Source organism: Sinocyclocheilus rhinocerous, unplaced genomic scaffold (genome assembly GCF_001515625.1).
Source record: "Sinocyclocheilus rhinocerous isolate Xijiao unplaced genomic scaffold, SAMN03320098_v1.1 scaffold218, whole genome shotgun sequence".
NCBI classification, from domain to species: Eukaryota; Metazoa; Chordata; class Actinopteri; order Cypriniformes; family Cyprinidae; genus Sinocyclocheilus; species Sinocyclocheilus rhinocerous.
In genome coordinates, this window is record NW_015664181.1 from 909,288 (window position 1) to 927,716 (window position 18,429).

Below are 18,429 nucleotides of genomic sequence, written 5' to 3' on the forward strand. Positions count from 1 at the left end.
AAACAGAAATCGAATTAAGACATGTGGAGTATTCCTATTATAGTTGCATTACCAAAGTGCAGTACAGACATGTACACACCTTAATCACACTATTACCGTAGTGTAGGACTTTTCGCCACATTTTGCGACAGGATACACACAACAGTGGTCAACCGTTTGAGAGGCAAACAACAGAGCTTCAACACCGCCGTCGTCTGTTTTCACGTACAAATAATTAACTGCACTTGAAGCTTTCGTAAAATTAAAAATGAAACACCCAAAACTGTATATGGCATCATAACGAAGACGAACTATATGTTTATACGTGAAATTCTGGAGGGGACGTCAGATGGCGTCACGTGGTGACGTAATGACGCGTGCCATTAATCGATCTATGTACTATAACATGTAAAATGGGAACATGAAAGGAATATTCTAAAAGCAACTCATGTAAACACCTTAATCGTAATATTGTCTTATTCAGAATAAGGTAAATGATTAGATTACTGATGTCCATGTAAACGTAGTCATTAAGGTGCATTGTCTCTGAATAAATAACGATATAGTTCAATAGGTAAAATCCCATTTATATGGCTTACCACATTGTAACTGAACTATTTTTTGTTGGTGGAAAAAAATGCTAAATAGCAAAAGTAGCATACAAAATAGCATATGGTTGACATTATTTTGTTGTTTACAGAACTGTTGTACAAATGTAACTCCTGCAATATTGCTTAAATTAAAACTGCTCTTGTGACGTGCAGATTCAGAGAGGTACTTGCACAGGATTTCCGAAGTCTTTGCTACATCCTGAGGTAATTCCAAAATTGAAACATAATTATAATGGGATTTCTATAACAAATGCACATTAGACGAAGCATTCCAGTGCAAGTCGGACCTTGTTAGTTCAATGCCATTTTGCAATATCCAGATTCGTCAAGGCTCATTTGCACAGCGATGAAGCTGCCCAGCAACACACGTTTGTTTACATTTTGGGGCCAATCAAAGACTCATAAACATGTGTTTTTCCATCTGATGACTGAATTGCAACACTCTCTAAAACATTGCATTTCAAGGCGATAGAAAGGGAGGTACAGAAAACAATTAGCCAGTTAAACAACTTTGTCAGTTAACAACATGTTTCACAATTATTCATCAGAAATAATAATGATGCTTGTCTTGGGCAAGTACCACAATAATAGATATAAGAGAACAGAGCTTCCTGCAACAGATACTGTATTCAGCTCAGTTCCTCAACATAATAGCAGCACGGTCTATTTTTCAAATTATCTGGATCGGTTTTACACTGCAGGATGGAGGTCACTGTCAGCTTGCGGTTTGTGTTTGTCAAACAAATACATGACACTTTCACTTCCTTTTTTCTTCAGGCTGTTATATAAAGGTCTCACTTTTCATTGGTGGCGATGGAGTAATGGATTCTCGCAGCCGCACAGATGTGCAAGGTCAAATGTATAATGATGTCAAAATCAAAGCACATCGCAATCTATAAAAATTTCCTCCAAGGGTGATGATGTTGCTTGCAGCATAAAAAAGATTTAACCAAATACGTGATAGGAAATTGTCATGTTTGCAAACAGACAATCAAGTAAAAGACTTGAGGCCATATGTAACTGTGTAAAAGTGATTTTGAGGTTTGCAGGCCGTGACATTCCAAACAGTATTGTTTCTTGTTGGTACTGGCATGGGCTCTGGTCTGAGTCTGGAAGAAGGTCTTGAATGATCGTTATAGTTTCAATAAGCATGACTATAGACACTGGTACAAAAACCAGGGCTGACTAATATAACAAAACTGAAGTGACCACTCTCAAGGAAAGTGTGTGAAGGTTTTAGCATCTAATCATATTACTCCTGAGCTAGTCTTTCTGGTAACATCTGGTCAACCTAGAAGCTCATTCTGGCCAAGATCCATCCACAAGACTATCTGACCACCATTTACTGTAAAGCAAGCAACAAAAATTAAACCAGGTGTATACCAGCTGGTTTGCTGGTCTTAGCTGAAGCAAAATCCTTCTAAAATTTACCAAAATACCAGTCAGACCAGTTAAGGCCAGCAAACAAGTTAAGGCAGGTTTAGAGTAATAGTTAACCCAAAAGTGAAAAATTTGTCATCATTTACACACTCTCATGTTGTTCCAAACATGTATGACCTTCTGTCTTTTTTTATGACTTTCTTTTGAATCCCATTGACTTTTATGGTTTAGACAAAAGCAGTTGAAAGATTCTTTAAAATATCATCTTTTGTGTTCCGCAGAGACAAAAAAAAACACACATGGAACGACATGAAGGTGAGTAAATGATGACAGGATTTTCATTTTTGGGTAAACTATCCCTGCTTATTTTGCAGGGATATAACCCTGGCAAACCTGAGTCAAGGCAAGCATTGAACAAAGTGCATTCATCTTTTAGGCAGGTTTAGAGTAATAGTTAACCCAAAAGTGAAAAATTAGTCATCATTTACACACTCTCATGTTGTTCCAAATATGTATGACCTTCTGTCTTCTATATGACTTTCTTTTGAATCCCATTGACTTTTATGGTTTAGACAAAAGCAGTTGAAAGATTCTTTAAAATATCATCTTTTGTGTTCCGCAGAGACAAAAAAAAACACACATGGAACGACATGAAGGTGAGTAAATGATGACAGGATTTTCATTTTTGGGTAAACTATCCCTGCTTATTTTGCAGGGATATAACCCTGGCAAACCTGAGTCAAGGCAAGCATTGAACAAAGTGCATTCATCTTTTGTAATATCCTGTTCAGGCCAGGAACAAACTATTCCTTTCTTCGCAATTAAATGGAACTATAACAAACACAGGTAAACAAACCTGAGGAATAGATGGGTGGAGGTAAATATGTATTATTGCCATTTAAATTAGTTGCAAGCCCCTCTTCATATCAGTGATCAAGACTGTTGTACATTCTATTGTGTTCAACAAATTATTATTATTTTTTTTGTCAGACCCATCTATTAATTCCAGCTATTGCCATGTGATCTGTAAATGTCATCAGATGTCTTTTGAGGAGTGTGAAATAAGTAATTGGATAGGAACATACTGAACATATCTCTAACAAAGACAAATCGCCTTGCGTCTTGTACTCCATAGCCACATTTCTGTTTTGTGCATGTATTATGTGATATGTAGGAAGTGGCTCAACTTTCACAGTTTCGAGGAATAAGTGCAAACAGACCTTTTGCATGGACGCAATCTGTTCGCATTTATCATCCACCTCTGACTTGCAGTCAGATGAAAAGAATTACAAGATCATTTCCTATTAATTTCCCTCTCAAAAATACACCCAGAATGGATGAAAAAGAAATTCCTCGGTTGTTTGAAATTCTTTCATGAAACTAATCAGTAAGGATTTTGAATCAAGCATGAAAAGGAGGATTAATATCTTCAAAAGACATCAAAGGCAGTACAGTAGCACACGGCAAAGAAAAAAGGGAGGAGGAGTAAAATAATGTAAAAACGCTGGCGTGAACAGGGCAGACTGCAAGGTGGATGAGAGAACCACTTAAACCGGGATTTAAATTCAAGTCTTAACAAATACAGTCTACAAATATAAGCTCCAGGAAAACCTGGAAATAAGAGGGATTTTTTTTCTAGATTTCCAAACATGGAAAAATCATGGAAATTAATAAAATCTTTAAAAGCCATGGAAATTTCTATATTTATTCTACATTTATACTGTCAATATTATATGTTTTTCTAATTTTGCTCATGTTTTGTTTTTTGTTTTTTTTGTTGCTCATTTGGTCATGTTTTTTTTAGCTAGAAATATTTTGTGTGATCTATATTTATATCTTTTTGTGATCTATCTATCTATATATCTATATCTCTATCTATCTATCTATAATATATATAAATTCCCTCTTATTTCCAGGTTTTCCTATAGGAAAACCTGGAAATAAAAAGGAATTTTAAAAGTATGATTTCCAGATCTGCAAAAATCATAGAAATTAATAAAATCTTAAAAAGTCATGGAAATTTCTATATTTATTCTACATTTATAGTGTCAATATTATACATATTTTTTTCTAATTTTACTAAAATTTAACATGTTTTTTATGGCTAGAAATATTCTGTGATCTATCTATCTATATACATTACCTTGATCTTGCTTTACATGTAAACAAATGTTTTCTGTCAGCTCATTCAATGTCTAAAATTTTGACATCAAAACTGGAGATAAAAACAATGATTTCTAAGTCTCATGTAAATGCATTTCTTATGGCTGTTGCCTTTCTGTTATACAGTACATGCAAATGCACTCACTGTGACAACACAGAAAAGGGATCCATAATTGGAAAATCACACAGATGTACTGCAGCAGCATCCTGATCTCAACAATACCATTTATGTAACTCAAACACACAGCAGCGTGAACAATTAGAAATATTCTGTGATCTATCTATCTATCTATCTATATACATTACCTTGATCTTGCTTTACATGTAAACACATGTTTTCTGTCAGCTCATTCAATGTCTAAAATTTTGACATCAAAACTGGAGATAAAAACAATGATTTCTAAGTCTCATGTAAATGCATTTCTTATGGCTGTTGCCTTTCTGTTATACAGTACATGCAAATGCACTCACTGTGACAACACAGAAAAGGGATCCATAATTGGAAAATCACACAGATGTACTGCAGCAGCATCCTGATCTCAACAATACCATTTATGTAACTCAAACACACAGCAGCGTGAACAATAATGAACTTATGCACTCGAAAGCTGAACTTATGCACTCCCCCCATTCTGCACTTGAGATGAAGAGTGGCTAGGAAAAGTAATTTCCTCTGAACGCGAGCATGAGCCAAGTGTTGTTCATAAGATGAGAAGAAAGTCTCCTCAGCTCTGCAGATTCTCAGGACTCTACCATACAGTCAGAATGAAGGAATTCAGACTACGAAGACCAAGAATCTGCTGCCAAAAGACCCTTTGACCTTCTCCTTGAGCCATCAGGACGGACATCATTTCGCTCCTGACACATGGAAAGACAGTATCTGTGTTGTGTCAGATGTAAAGGTCGATTTCCATGCTGGATTTCAGTTTCCTGACCACAACATGGACAGAAATTCACAAAATTCCCGCCATTTTGTGTTCTTTGGAACAGACAACCTCCTCTTTGAAAATATTGACTTTGAACATGTTCGGTTGATTACGTCAATGAGAAACAGAGCTTTAGCACAGATTGCGATAATGACTGGAAATCCATGTGAACTACTTGGTAGAAAGAAAACTCTTCATGCTGACATATATTATTAAAAGACCACAAAAGAGAGCATACTTATTTGATCCATCAAACTCTTTTTGTTCAAATGCTACCAACATTTTTACCTTAAACACTATTAATAGCCTGTTAATAACCATATAATCTTCTGGAGAGTGTTGAAGAATGTATCTTTAGCCATTAATCCAAAGGAATCTTTTAATTAATCTCAGCATTTACAGTATGACATTACAGTATTAAAGTGTGTAATTTTTCATTGCTCTTTTTGTTTGAGGCCAACATACTGTGTCAAGCAATGGAAAACAGATGAGTGTTTATAGTGTTTACACACTTCAACTTCAAAGGGACAGTTAATTAAAAAAATGTAAAATTTGTCATCATTTACTCACCCTCATGTTGCTCGAAATATGACTTTCCTTCTTCTGTGGAACACACAAAAAAAAATATTTAGAAAACATATTGCACTATTTCATATAGACAGCGGATTCTATTTTTCACAGCTGTTAGAAATGGATGTTCTCTTTATTATGACAAATACGCACTTTAAAATGTATTTTTCACCACATTAAGTGCTCAATGACCTTTAATATGAATAGTGCCTTTAATATGAACAAAACCGGCAGCTATACTGTTGCTCTATATGAATATGTGGCATAGTTTGAGGTTTGAACAAAATTTTTCACATTTTTTTGCATTTTTATCCTGAGGGGGAACCGTATTTTTATGCCACAATAATAGAAGTGTTAATTCACACTCTCGCTGTCTGCATATGGCACCCCTTTGTTCGTTTTCTTCAATGTAGGCATTATTTCCTGTCGAGTTCAGTGCATCACATACTCAGACAAAAATGTCTTTATCTTTCATATGAACGCCTTACAAATCCATGAGAGTTTTTAAAAGAATTGAATATAATCGGTTGTATTTCAGTTTATGGCATTACATAGGTCATGTTATATCCTTTATTATACAGCATCTGAAAGACATTTTAACAAGTGCTAGTTAAGTGTTGATGATTGTTTTATTTTATCTTTTGTCCCATTTTTTTTTTTTAAACTAGGCTAAAATGAGACTTAAATGAGGGTTATTATCTCTCAATAATCAACAGGAACAACAGCTGTTTTCTGAAGCTGTTATTCCTGTTTATTGAAAGGGAAGGTCATATCATATGAAGTGTTTATATGAGACATATCACCATATTCTAAAGCATTTTACACAGAATGCATGCAAGGCAGCAAAAAACACGCTTCTTAAATGTAAAAGAGCCTAGACTCGAGCGCAACTGATAAACATGTCCATCTACCCTAATAAAAAAAAAAACTATGCCATAATTTATTTAAAATACATTTATTTCATACTAAGTATACTTTTAAATCGATTAACATATTATTGACATACCACTTAAAACCTACTGATATAAAATTATAATTAAATTTATTTGGAGTATTTCTTTATTGCACAATGCACATTTATTAACATTATGCTTAAATGTGTTTTAATATCACTATTAATAAGGATTGTATGATCTCTGTATATTATCAGTATACTTGCAACAGTTCCACTTTAGCACAATCAAATATACATAAGTATATCTTTAGTTAGAGAACATTAGCTGTTCCAGTTTAATGAAAGTGAAAGTGACGTGACCCATACTAGGAATTAGTGCTCTGCATTTAACCCATCCTAAGTGCACACACACACCGTGAACACACACCCGGAGCAGTAGGCAGCCATTTATGCTGCGGCGCCCGGGGAGCAGTTGAGGGTTCGGTGCCTTGCTCAAGGGCACCTCAGTCGTGGTATTGAAGGTGGAAGAGAGCGCTGTACATTCACTCCCCCCACCTACAATCCCTGCCGGACCTGAGACTCAAACTCGCAACCTTTGGGTTACGAGTCCGACTCTCTAACCATTAGGCCACGACTTCCCCCAGTATACTAAAAGTATAACTGCAGGGTATTTTTATGCACATAAATATGTAAATGTATTTGTAGTATACTTAGCACAAAATACATTTATTTCAAAAACATTTTAGTAATTTTTTCACTTGGGTAAACGCATGTTTACAAAAGAAGTACAAAGCAGTGGAATGCAACAATGCATTCTGTGTCAACAGTTTTGGTTGTAAGCATTAATATAACACTTTGTTTGTCAATTGACGTCTGAGAAGGGTTCTGAGAAGACATTGGAGTAACAGGTGCTATTTGTGTGATACTGCCTTTATACAACAGATCAAGAAATAAAAGGTTAATGTTGACTAACTTGCATTTTAAATACAATATTGCAATACTCTGTTTTACTGCACCATGGAAAACAGAAACAGAACAAAGCAGAACACTCAGTAGTGAAGTTTCATTCTGGAATGATTCAGTGTTTTTGAACAAATCAGTTGAACAAATGATTCAATGACTCATTCAAAAAGACAGTGAACTGTCTCATTCCTGAATGTATTAGCTTTTTTGAACTGATCATTTGAATCATTCAATGACTCGCTTATAAAGGCAGTCGTGTGCTTTGCTCCTGAATGAATCAACGCTTTTGAATGATTCAGCTGAACGATTCAATGACTCGCTCATACGGCGCAGTATCTCCTGTGGACCCACTGATATTTAGCCTCAAAGTTAAAGAAATGGTAAATTAACATGATTCCCCTCTGGATGCTCGGAGAAACTTGAGAAAGAAAACAAGTGGGAAAAGACTTGTATGGGAGATGTTTCTAGGGGATAAAAAGATAATATCTCCACCTGTTTTGTCAGTTTAGATAATTGTGTTTTTCCAGATGTTCTAGAGATTTCCGGTGACCTCCATAACACAACCACGTTACAAACATCTGCCCACACACATCATCAGCTTGTACAGGAAACACTTTGATGAGGCCTGTCTGTCCGCATCACAAGCTTATATCGCTCAGTACTTAAGAGTTGTCAACACGACGTGATAAGTGCAACATGATGGAAGGGCATAAAACAAATTGGATTTGAACAGCGGTGAACAATACTCTCTGTTTTAAGCACCGCTGCCAATGAAGTAAAATAAAATAAAATAAAATAAAATAAAATACTAACTGTACATCATTGGCTCTGAACTTTGACAAAAAATACTATCTAACTTACAGTCTGGTTTACTTTGGATTTTAATAGCTTATACTAAATAAAAATCTAAACTAAACCAGACTCTAGGTATTGATTCATGATTTGAACTATCAAGGATTTGACCTCATTCTATTAAAATTTGTTAAAATATTTGGATCCAAAATATTCTCTCATATGGGTCAGGCCTTCAATAAATATCAATAGGAATGTTCACGGAATAAACAAGCATCACAGCAATGCTTATAATGACCTCTCCAATCAGACTGACTAATGCGTAATGTCAACTAGTGTTCTAGAATTCTCCGGCAACTTAAAAACACACCGATTTGTCTAAAGCTTATCATTTGGAAACCAGCTGAAAGTCCAAGTTGCAAGACGAATTATCAGTTAGAGGATTAGGTTTGCCAAGGTACTATTCCCACCCACAGCATATGTGTGCACACACAAACACTATACAGAGATCGCTATAGAAGAGCTCCTAAGCTATTGCATGTCATGAAGCCCCTCCTAATAAGCACCAGCAGATCAAGTGACCCCTCTCACCTTTGAAATCCAAGAAGCGATCCAAAATGCTACCAACTTTTAAGGAAATAGCACAAAGACCCTCTCCAAATGAATGCGCATGGCACCTGAAGAATACAATGACCCCCAGGCACTGCCTCGATTGATTTAGCTGATAATGTTCTGACTAAATGAGTCAAAAATAATACTAAACAATGAATAAATAATTGTTATTTTGTTCACTAAGTCAATTGTTTGTCCATTTACTTTGGGTTCTGTATAGACAATGGGAAATCCATCAGGTTTCTTTTGCAAGTGTGGTGACCCATCTCTTGGGTTTACCTCCCACTGTCATTTACACTCCTCTCCAATCTGTCCATCCAGCCCTCTCTGTTCATTGTTCTCCTCCGTCACTGGGGAGAAAAGGAGGGGGAAATTCCTTTGTAATTAATCTTACAACATGAGTCAGGGATTTTGGAGTAAAACTAAGGCCGCTTGGCTGGATAAATGAAACGATAGTTTTTTGTCTTTTGCTCTAATACTCTCTCAATCATACGATCAGATGATTTCCAGATTAATAGACTTAAGCATTGTTAGTCTTGGCATTTGATTTCAGAAGTCAGATGTTGAAACGCATTTATATAGACAGTAGCTTCAAAAATTGCAAATATGTGCTCTTTTAGTGTCAGGGTTATTATAGTTAACTAACAACTTAAAAAAATTGTTATTAACAATAAAATAAAAAATACATACTTAAAAAAAAATTTGGCTAGTTTCCAAAGCAACATTTCTCATTTTCTTTTCGTTAATGTACTAAACTTAAAGTATTAAAATAACTAAAACTGAAATAAAAATGAATATACATATTAAAAAATTACACTATAGCACACATTGACCGGCACATGCGCATCACAGACAGATAGACAGTGCTGCAGAAGTGAAGCCCTCCCTCCCTTTCCAGTTGCGTTTGTCTTGCTGTGGAGGTGAGAGGTGATGAACGAAAGACTAAGCTACCAGTGCCTCGAATTTTCAGCTAATTATCCTAAAGACAAAAGGCAAATATAGTTAATTTGTCTCGCTAACATCCATGACTCATGAGAGAGCTACCATGTAAGTTAGCTAAAGTTTAGCTAAGGCAATAGGAAGTCTATTAGGTTAGACCAGTGCACATTCTCTCACTGCATGATTCAGTTTATTAAAGTGCATTTAGAATGATCACAAAATTCAAGATTAATTTAAAAAATAATAATAAAATTGTGTCAAATATCAGTATTCAATGTTTTATGTTTAAAATATCAAAACAGTATGAATGCATTTGTAACTTGCAACGATTATGTTTTGTCAATATTGATTTCATTTGACTAATTGACTGGTTCAATTTAGGAATTTGACTGAAAAGATGATGTACACTTTTAGAAAAAAAAATGGCTTTATAAAAGTAAAAATGCCCATAAACGGTAAAAAATCCATTTAAACTTATTGGAAAAGATTAATTTCTATCACTGCTGTGAACTGATAACACACTCAGCAAAATATCGTCTAATTATTGTTATCGATAAAATCCCAGAAAATATTGAGATGTTTTTTTGTCAATATCGCACACCCCTAATATATTTAACGTTTTGTTTAGAACATTTTTTAAATAAATATGAGAAGTGCCCTTTTTTCCACTTGAGCCCCTGCCCCTCAAAATGTCTGTGCACGTCCCTGTCCCATAATATTTGCAAAATGTAAATGTTCTTGCAGGGTTTCACATAACATTACATAACTTTACTTACTTTTACACTGAATTGTGTTATTTTAATATCATTGATATATATATATATATATACACATCAATGATATTAAAATAACATTAAAATAGCAGCTACACTGCTGTCTCAACATTTCCCGACCCGACCTGATATTTTGATTTTTTTATTTGTTTGACAGGTAAAGCTGTGCGCAGACAGAAACACACACACACACATATATATACATATATTCATTTAATAAAATAAAAAAATTTAAAAATTAAAAATCCCCAGAAAAAAGGGCACTTTCTCTCAAGGAAGAAAAAGGGCAGGTGCTTAAGCCCCCTTTAATGTCTCTGTGTGCACGTGCCTGTTATGAGAACATTACTTTTGAAAGTTCTCTGAACATTCTGAAATAAAATCAACATTTAAAAATGTTCCAACTAAACTGTTTCAGAAAAAAAAAAAAAACATTCCATGAATGATGTATAAACAATGATTTTCAGAACATTATTAAAGACCAGATAACTTTGAACAAACATTCTAATAACGTTACTGGAAGAGCGTTTGTTCATAACTTTTTCATAACCTGAATGTCAGCCAAAGTTCGGAGAACGTTCCTTGTAAACTGATCAGTTACATCAAAATTGATTAGGTTAATATACTCTGAGATTAAATTATCAGAACTTCAGATTTTCTTGTACACACACATTGATTGCTCTGTATTGAGAAATATTGAGTAAGCTAACTCAATATTGCATGTGGTTGCCAAATTGGTATGCGGTTGCTGAGTTGTTTTGAGCGGTTGTTCGCATGTAGCTATGGCATCGCTAGGTGGTTGTTGGATGGATTGTTCAAACTCAAACAAGTGATTATTGATGCTCTCTTTGGAAAGCTCCACTAATTAACTACAACCAACACAGAGAGCACTGATGGATGGCAAACTCTGCACAGAAGCATCAGATTGCTGATACACATTTGCTGCCTCCTTGTGGTGTCCATCAAACATTCTGTTGTGTCTAAAACTCTGCAACAAATGTTCTTGTGGAAATACACTACTGGGTGGTGTGAAGATGTTTATATAAGAACAACTGTTATCTCCAAACTTCCCAGCTGGAGCGTTTCACATTCAATAAAAGTCAATAACAATTTTTTTCAACCTAATAGTTGTGCTGCAGCCAATCCTCCCCAATCATTTATAATCACAGCAGGCTCCATGTTCAACCACAAGAGGGCGCTTTTTAGACACTGGACTGTCCCCATTTCAGTGTTTACCAGGGCAGCAATACATGCATGAATTAGATAATGCTGTGAACACAACTAGCCTGATGCACATTTCATTTTAACCGATGACTGTATTTCCAAACATACTTTGCAAAGAGTAATTATGCATATATTTTGTTTTTGAAGTCCTCTGAAGGCAGCAGATTTGACCCACCAATGGCTTGTTAGCAGAGAGACTAAATGAATTCTCACCGGAGACGCTCGGCAGAAGATTCCAACAACAGATGCTGCAACCAACAGCTGGAAGTTTCAATTAATTAGTTAATTAAGCTTGACTTACACTTGCAGCCCTGTCTACAGGTCAATGTATAATGTGATATGGTAAACCCATGTCCACTTTGCAGCAAACATGCTGTGACAGTCTCAGTTATATGAGAGAAAATAGGCTTTCATGAACATGTTGCTATAGATTAAATCTATTAGATTGAAACCTTCTCATATCTAAACCAAAGAGGAGAAGCAAAAAGTCATTTCAGAAACACTGAAGTTAGCCTTGAACTAAATTTTATGTTCCCAAACCTAGTGAGCTGTCAAGCAAATAAACAATTTCCAAGCAAACATGGAAAGTTGTTAGAACTTTGGCTAACATTCTGACAAGGTTTTCTAAAAGATATGAACAGGCATTCTTCCAGTAACAGTAATAGAATGTTTATTCAAAGTTATCTGGTCCATAATAATGTTTAATAATAATAATAATAATAATAATAAGTTACATAATTGCTAGAGCAAAACATTCTTAAAGTAATGTTTAACGTTCTTGAACTTTATTCATATTTGATAAACGTTCCAATAGCTTTGAGAGAAAACATTAACAACATTCTCAAAATTATCTCATGATGTTATTTGTACTTGTTGAACATTCCAAGAAATGTTATTTTGTAACATTTAAATAATGTTCTAATCACAAGAAAACTGGGCATATTAATGTTCATAGAATATTACAAATGAACGTTTAAATAACATATTTTGGGTTAAAATTTTGTAGAATGTTGTAAGAAACCTTCTTGTAACCTTTAAATAACGTTCTAATCACAACAGAAAAACAGGACTTTAACATTTAGCGTTTAACAATTTTAACGGCCTTAAGAGTTTTAAAAATAAACAGTCAAATAACAATATATTTTGGGTAAAAAAAATAAAAAAAAAAGTTAGTCGAATGTTGTAAGTGAAGTTTTTGTAACCTGGACATTTCTGTTTTAGAAACATTTCAAAACCTAAATTTGTTGCCTGGGTAGAAGTCAGGGATTATTGTCCTGCCCTCAAACTGGTAACGTTTATGTTTTTTATTAAAGATTACGAGGACACACTAATAAAAAAAAAAATAATGATGTGCACGGATAAATTATTCATAATAAACACTTCAATATTCCGTAAAGAAATAAAAAGTGTCAGTTTTGATATCATGGTGACTTTGAACTCATTTAGAAGGGGTAACTGCCTGTGAGGAGTGTCCCACTTTAGTTGTGGTGCTGGATACACAATGCACTCTATATATAAAGTGCCCTCCACTAACATTGGCACATATGAGCAAAGGCGGCTGTGAAAATAAACCTACGTTGTTTATCCCTTTTATCTTTCATTCAAAAAATGCACAAAATTCTAACCTATCATTGAAGTAAAACAATTGAAAGTGGGGAGAAAATCTCATGATGAAATAAATGTTTTTCTCCAATGCATGTTGGCCACAATTATTGGCACCCCTAGAAATTCTTACGAGTAAAATCTCTCTAAAGTATATTCCCATTCATATTTACACTTTTTAGCACACCAGGGTGACTAGGAGCATGAAATTGTCCAGCCATGGCTTCCTGTTCCTCAGGATTACAAATATGAGGAACACAAAGGCTAAATTCTCTGAAATTTCATAGTTAATTCAATGTGTTACTCGTGTTTTTGTTTTCTGAGTGAAAATTGTTTCTACACCCATTTTCTTCAGTGAATGTTAAGTTTAAATGCATATACATACAGATGTTAGAGACAGCAAACTATCAAACTATCTATCTAGATTATGGTATATAAAGACGATATACTGTAATTAATTGCAGCCAAAAACGTGCGTGTTGTTTTTTATTGATTTTTATGGCACGGACTGTTCATACACAATGAAAAAACACTGGGATATGTTACGGATGTGCTTTTCAATTAGAGATGATCAAACAGAATCACTAACAAAGACCCAATTCGCACTACAAAGGGCCAGCGGTGCTTTCAACTAGCGCTTTTCTCTCAGAAAACAATCCCACTGTCAATATTCTAACGGTGAAGGTGACAATAACAACACACAGGTTACACAAGAGAATAGGACACAGGTGTGATCGCGAACGGTTCCGCGTAATTTGCTTTTCTTGTCCCCGTAACACGCAACCACGTCTGATCACACGGGTTAATGGCACGTCTATTACGGAGGGACCTCGGGGGCAAGCTGAATACATGATCAGGAATATTTATACCTCTTTCTAGCCTCTCAGTCCCATCTGTACAGAGATTTTTCCTGCTTTTCATAAATCACTGGGTTGAGGCAATTGCACACAGGCACACTGGAATGGGATTTTACTGCTGGGAGGGGGATGGAGCAGAAATGAGAGTGCTCGTTTGCTTCTCAAAAAGGAGCATGTTAAGATGCGAGGAAATTTAGGTTTGAGACTTGACACATTTAGCCACGTGCGGTTAAAAACATCCCAGATTTGCAGCGCTCGGCTTTGTCGTCTCACAGCAACAGAATGTGCAGATTTGGTTTACACAGCAACAGACAGTAATTTATGCTTCCAATGTTAATGCCTCCTTCAGTAATTTGGATAACTGCATCTTTCAGCGTGCTGTGAGCTTCTAGAGCTCCTTCCTGCTTGTATGTAAAGAGTCATTTGTCAGAGTCGTTTAGATGAGATTTGTGGGCAATTTTCCCTTCTGTTTCGGTGATAAACTCTGATGGCGTGCTGTGATGTCAGGCATTTATACATGTCTGTGTCACAATCAATAAAGTTATTAGGATTCCCTGACCGGGCTTTCCTACCTTCCTCTCCTCAATTCTTCACTCTGCTCCTTTGAGATTAAAAGAATGCAATTCCAGACCCTCAAATCTAGCAGCTTAACCCCAGTCAGCATGTAACCTGAAAAACAGTAAAGCAAGTATCACAAGCAAATATCTCACTGGGTCAATGACAAATAAGGAAATGCTTGTTTCTTAAGTTTTTGTCTTAATAACTACATAAATATCAATCACTTCATCACTTTTTTGAAAGTGATTAAGGTACCGTACTACAATCTGCTGCCATCATATAGTTGGAAAAATAATACTGTAACCTAAAAATCAACAGCCAGGGCAGCGGTTCTGGTCAGGGAAGTGGACAGGGCCAGGGCAGCGGTCAGGGCAGCGGTTCTGGTCAGGGAAGTGGACAGGGCAGCGGTTATGGTCAGGGAAGCGGACAGGGCAGCGGTTATGGTAGCGGTCAGGGAAGCGGTTATGGTCAGGGCAGCGGTCAGGGAAGCGGTCAGGGCAGCGGGTATGGTCAGGGGAGCGGTCGCATTTGTGCAAGAAACCACTACATCTAACAACATTTAGATGTTGAAACGCCATAGAAACGCACAATCTTCTCTTAATTAGGCTAGCTTAATTATTATAACATGGCGTGAACGCAGCATTCAGCGCATCCAACCCCAATCAAACACACCTGAACAAGCTAATCAAGGCATTTCAGATTACTAGAAAGCTACAGGCAGGTGAATTTGATCAGGGTTGGAATTGACTTGATCTCCTTGGATCTTTAAAACCGCATTTTACAGCGGTTGATATTGTAGCATCACATATTCGTTTTAGTTTTGTGCGCTTCGCTGTCCGCTTCTCCTGACGCACCAATTCAGCGCATTTTCCAGCAGAGATCGTTGTGAGATCGTAGGCCGGGAGGATGACAGCTCGAGTGTATTTCGTGTTGATTGCTGTTTTATCGTGTCTGTTTGGATACTTGAGCGTAACTCACGCTATTCAAAGACGAACCACAGGTGAGAAGATCTGTTGACTTCATTACACAGCCTGAAGAAATGCAGAAATAAGTGACTCCCAGTCTTTGAAAGTAATGAACACGGTTTAGGAATGAGTAATATTAAAACACTTTTTTTGATTTGAAGCAGAGATATGTAAAATTTGTGTTTAGGTTTGAGACCCATTGCGAAACCCCTGATTTACAAATTCTGAAACCGCACTCCCTGGCCTAATGATCCTCTTGAATTCTCTAGTGGACGGTTTCTGTCCGGCGAGGCTGACGTTCGTGCCGTCCCGTCGAGGATGTTCTTCTGATAACGACTGCCCTGGAGGACACAAATGCTGTCAATTTGACTGTGGGCGTGTTTGCGTGCTGCCTGTTTTCAGTGAGTTTCAGTTAATAATGGACGCTAAGGATCCCAAAAAAACCACAAACACGAGTAACGCATTTTATTCAATGCAAGTTTTAAGCAGAGACTTTGCCTTTTGTTCTCATCTAAAGTAGGTTTGAATTCATCCCTTAGGATCGTTTTAAGCACAGGATGGCTTTACAAAATAAAGAGTAATAATACTTGGAATATAATTCACTCTGTAGGTAAAACTTGCTATTCATGCTTTGAATGTTTCGTGTTGTATATTGAAGTGGCATACTGTCTATTTGCACAAACTAAAGATGACTATATCTGTGTCCACGCAGTGAAACCGGGTCAATGTCCCATACCAGAGATGATTCCACTGTGTGCTGAAAGCTGTTTCCATGATGGCCAGTGTCCTGCCACACAGAAATGTTGCCCAACCACCGGTGGCCTTGCATGCAGTGAACCACGTGGTCAGGGAAGAGGTCAGGCAAGTTGCCAGGGAAGCGGACTGGGCCAGGGAAGCGGTTCTGGCCAGGGAAGCGGTTCTGGCCAGTCAGGGAAGCGGTTCTGGTCAGGGCAGCGGTCAGGGAAGCGGTTCTGGCCAGGCAAGCGGCCAGGGAAGCGGTCAGGGCAGCGGTCAGGGAAGCGGCCAGGGCCATGGAAGCAGTCAAGGTAATGGTCGGGGATGTGGTCATTGAAATGGTCATGGGAATTTTGCATAACACTTACTGGAGATCTTTTCAGTTCAGTGCTTTATTCATATGGCATGGTTTTTCACTCTTTGCTCAAACAGTTTAGAAAGATTGTCTCTCCCCCACCTCCACCTCCTCAAATAAAAAGGATTGCTTGATTGAAGAGTTGGTGTTTTTGGTATAATTTGCCTGTTTCTTGCATAACTGCTTTCTGGCGTTTTTACTGTATTTTTATGACATGTATGCAGCCTTGGTGAGCATAAGAGGCTTTCAAAAACATAAAATCACTAAGCCCAAACCTTTGAACAGTATTGTATTTAATATTGATATACATGTTATATTATCGATCTGAAAATAATTGTTTTCACTTTCAAAAACTACATGTATATTGTATCTACCATGGTATAGGAAAATGCTAATCATTCAGAACATTATGGTATACGTAGTATTAATGCTATAAAATTGGATGCAGATCTAAAATGTAAACTTCATAATTTTCTTCATTACAATTTCAGAACATTGACATTTTCACATATGGAATTTTAATTCCAAAATGGTGTTTTGTTTGTTTAATTTATTTTTCGTTTTTATTTAATTTTATTTTACAAATTTCATGAATATTCATTTGTAAGTCGCTTTGGATAAAATTGTCTGCTAAATTACTGAATGTAAATATGATTTTTTTTTTTTTTTTTTTTTTTTTTTTTTTTTTTTACCTTTTTGGGTTATGTGCCTGAAACCATCATACAAAAAGGACATTGAGCTTTGAGAAATTAATTTATGATAAAATGTCTATGATAAAATCCCACAAACAAGCAAATTAACAATATTATTGTTATTAAAATTGTGATGTAATGGAAGTATTAAATGTTCCTTTCTCTGGTATTGTGACGAACATCTAAATGAAACAAATCATGGCATTTTGTAACCAGAGAGAAGTCTGATGTTTCACTGTAAAATCAAGTTGTGACATTCTGAATAAAAAATGTGAAAAATGAAACATACTGTATGGGTGAATCGTTCACAGTAAGATCAATAACATCCATTTAGAAAATAGAAGGTGAATTTTCATTTCAAGCAATACTAATTACATTACATTCTACTTAATTTGTACTTTAAAAAAAAAAAGTAAAATATTTGACAAAATGAACAATTTTTATTTCATACTTTTGCGGTAGTTTTCTTCATTACAATTTTAGGATATTGAAATTTTTCATATTATACCCCAGAAATAATATCATAGAATTTTAATGCAGAAACTGAATACATATTCATTATAGAAGAGGTGCATTATTTATTTTGGAAATTGTAATTCTTGTTTTGTTATAGATCAAAAGATTCATACACCAAATAAGACCACGTAATTGACTGCCAACTAAAAATTTTGTTTTTGATGAGAAAAGAATGCTGTAGAAGAATCTTTCTACACAGGCTTTTAAAATGATTTAATGTTTCCTTTCTTGAGGGATTTGAGCCATTCAAAAATTCTGAATGGCGTTCTAAATCCCGTTCAGTTACTTCCCATCCATTTCTATGCTAATGACATTTCTGTGGCAT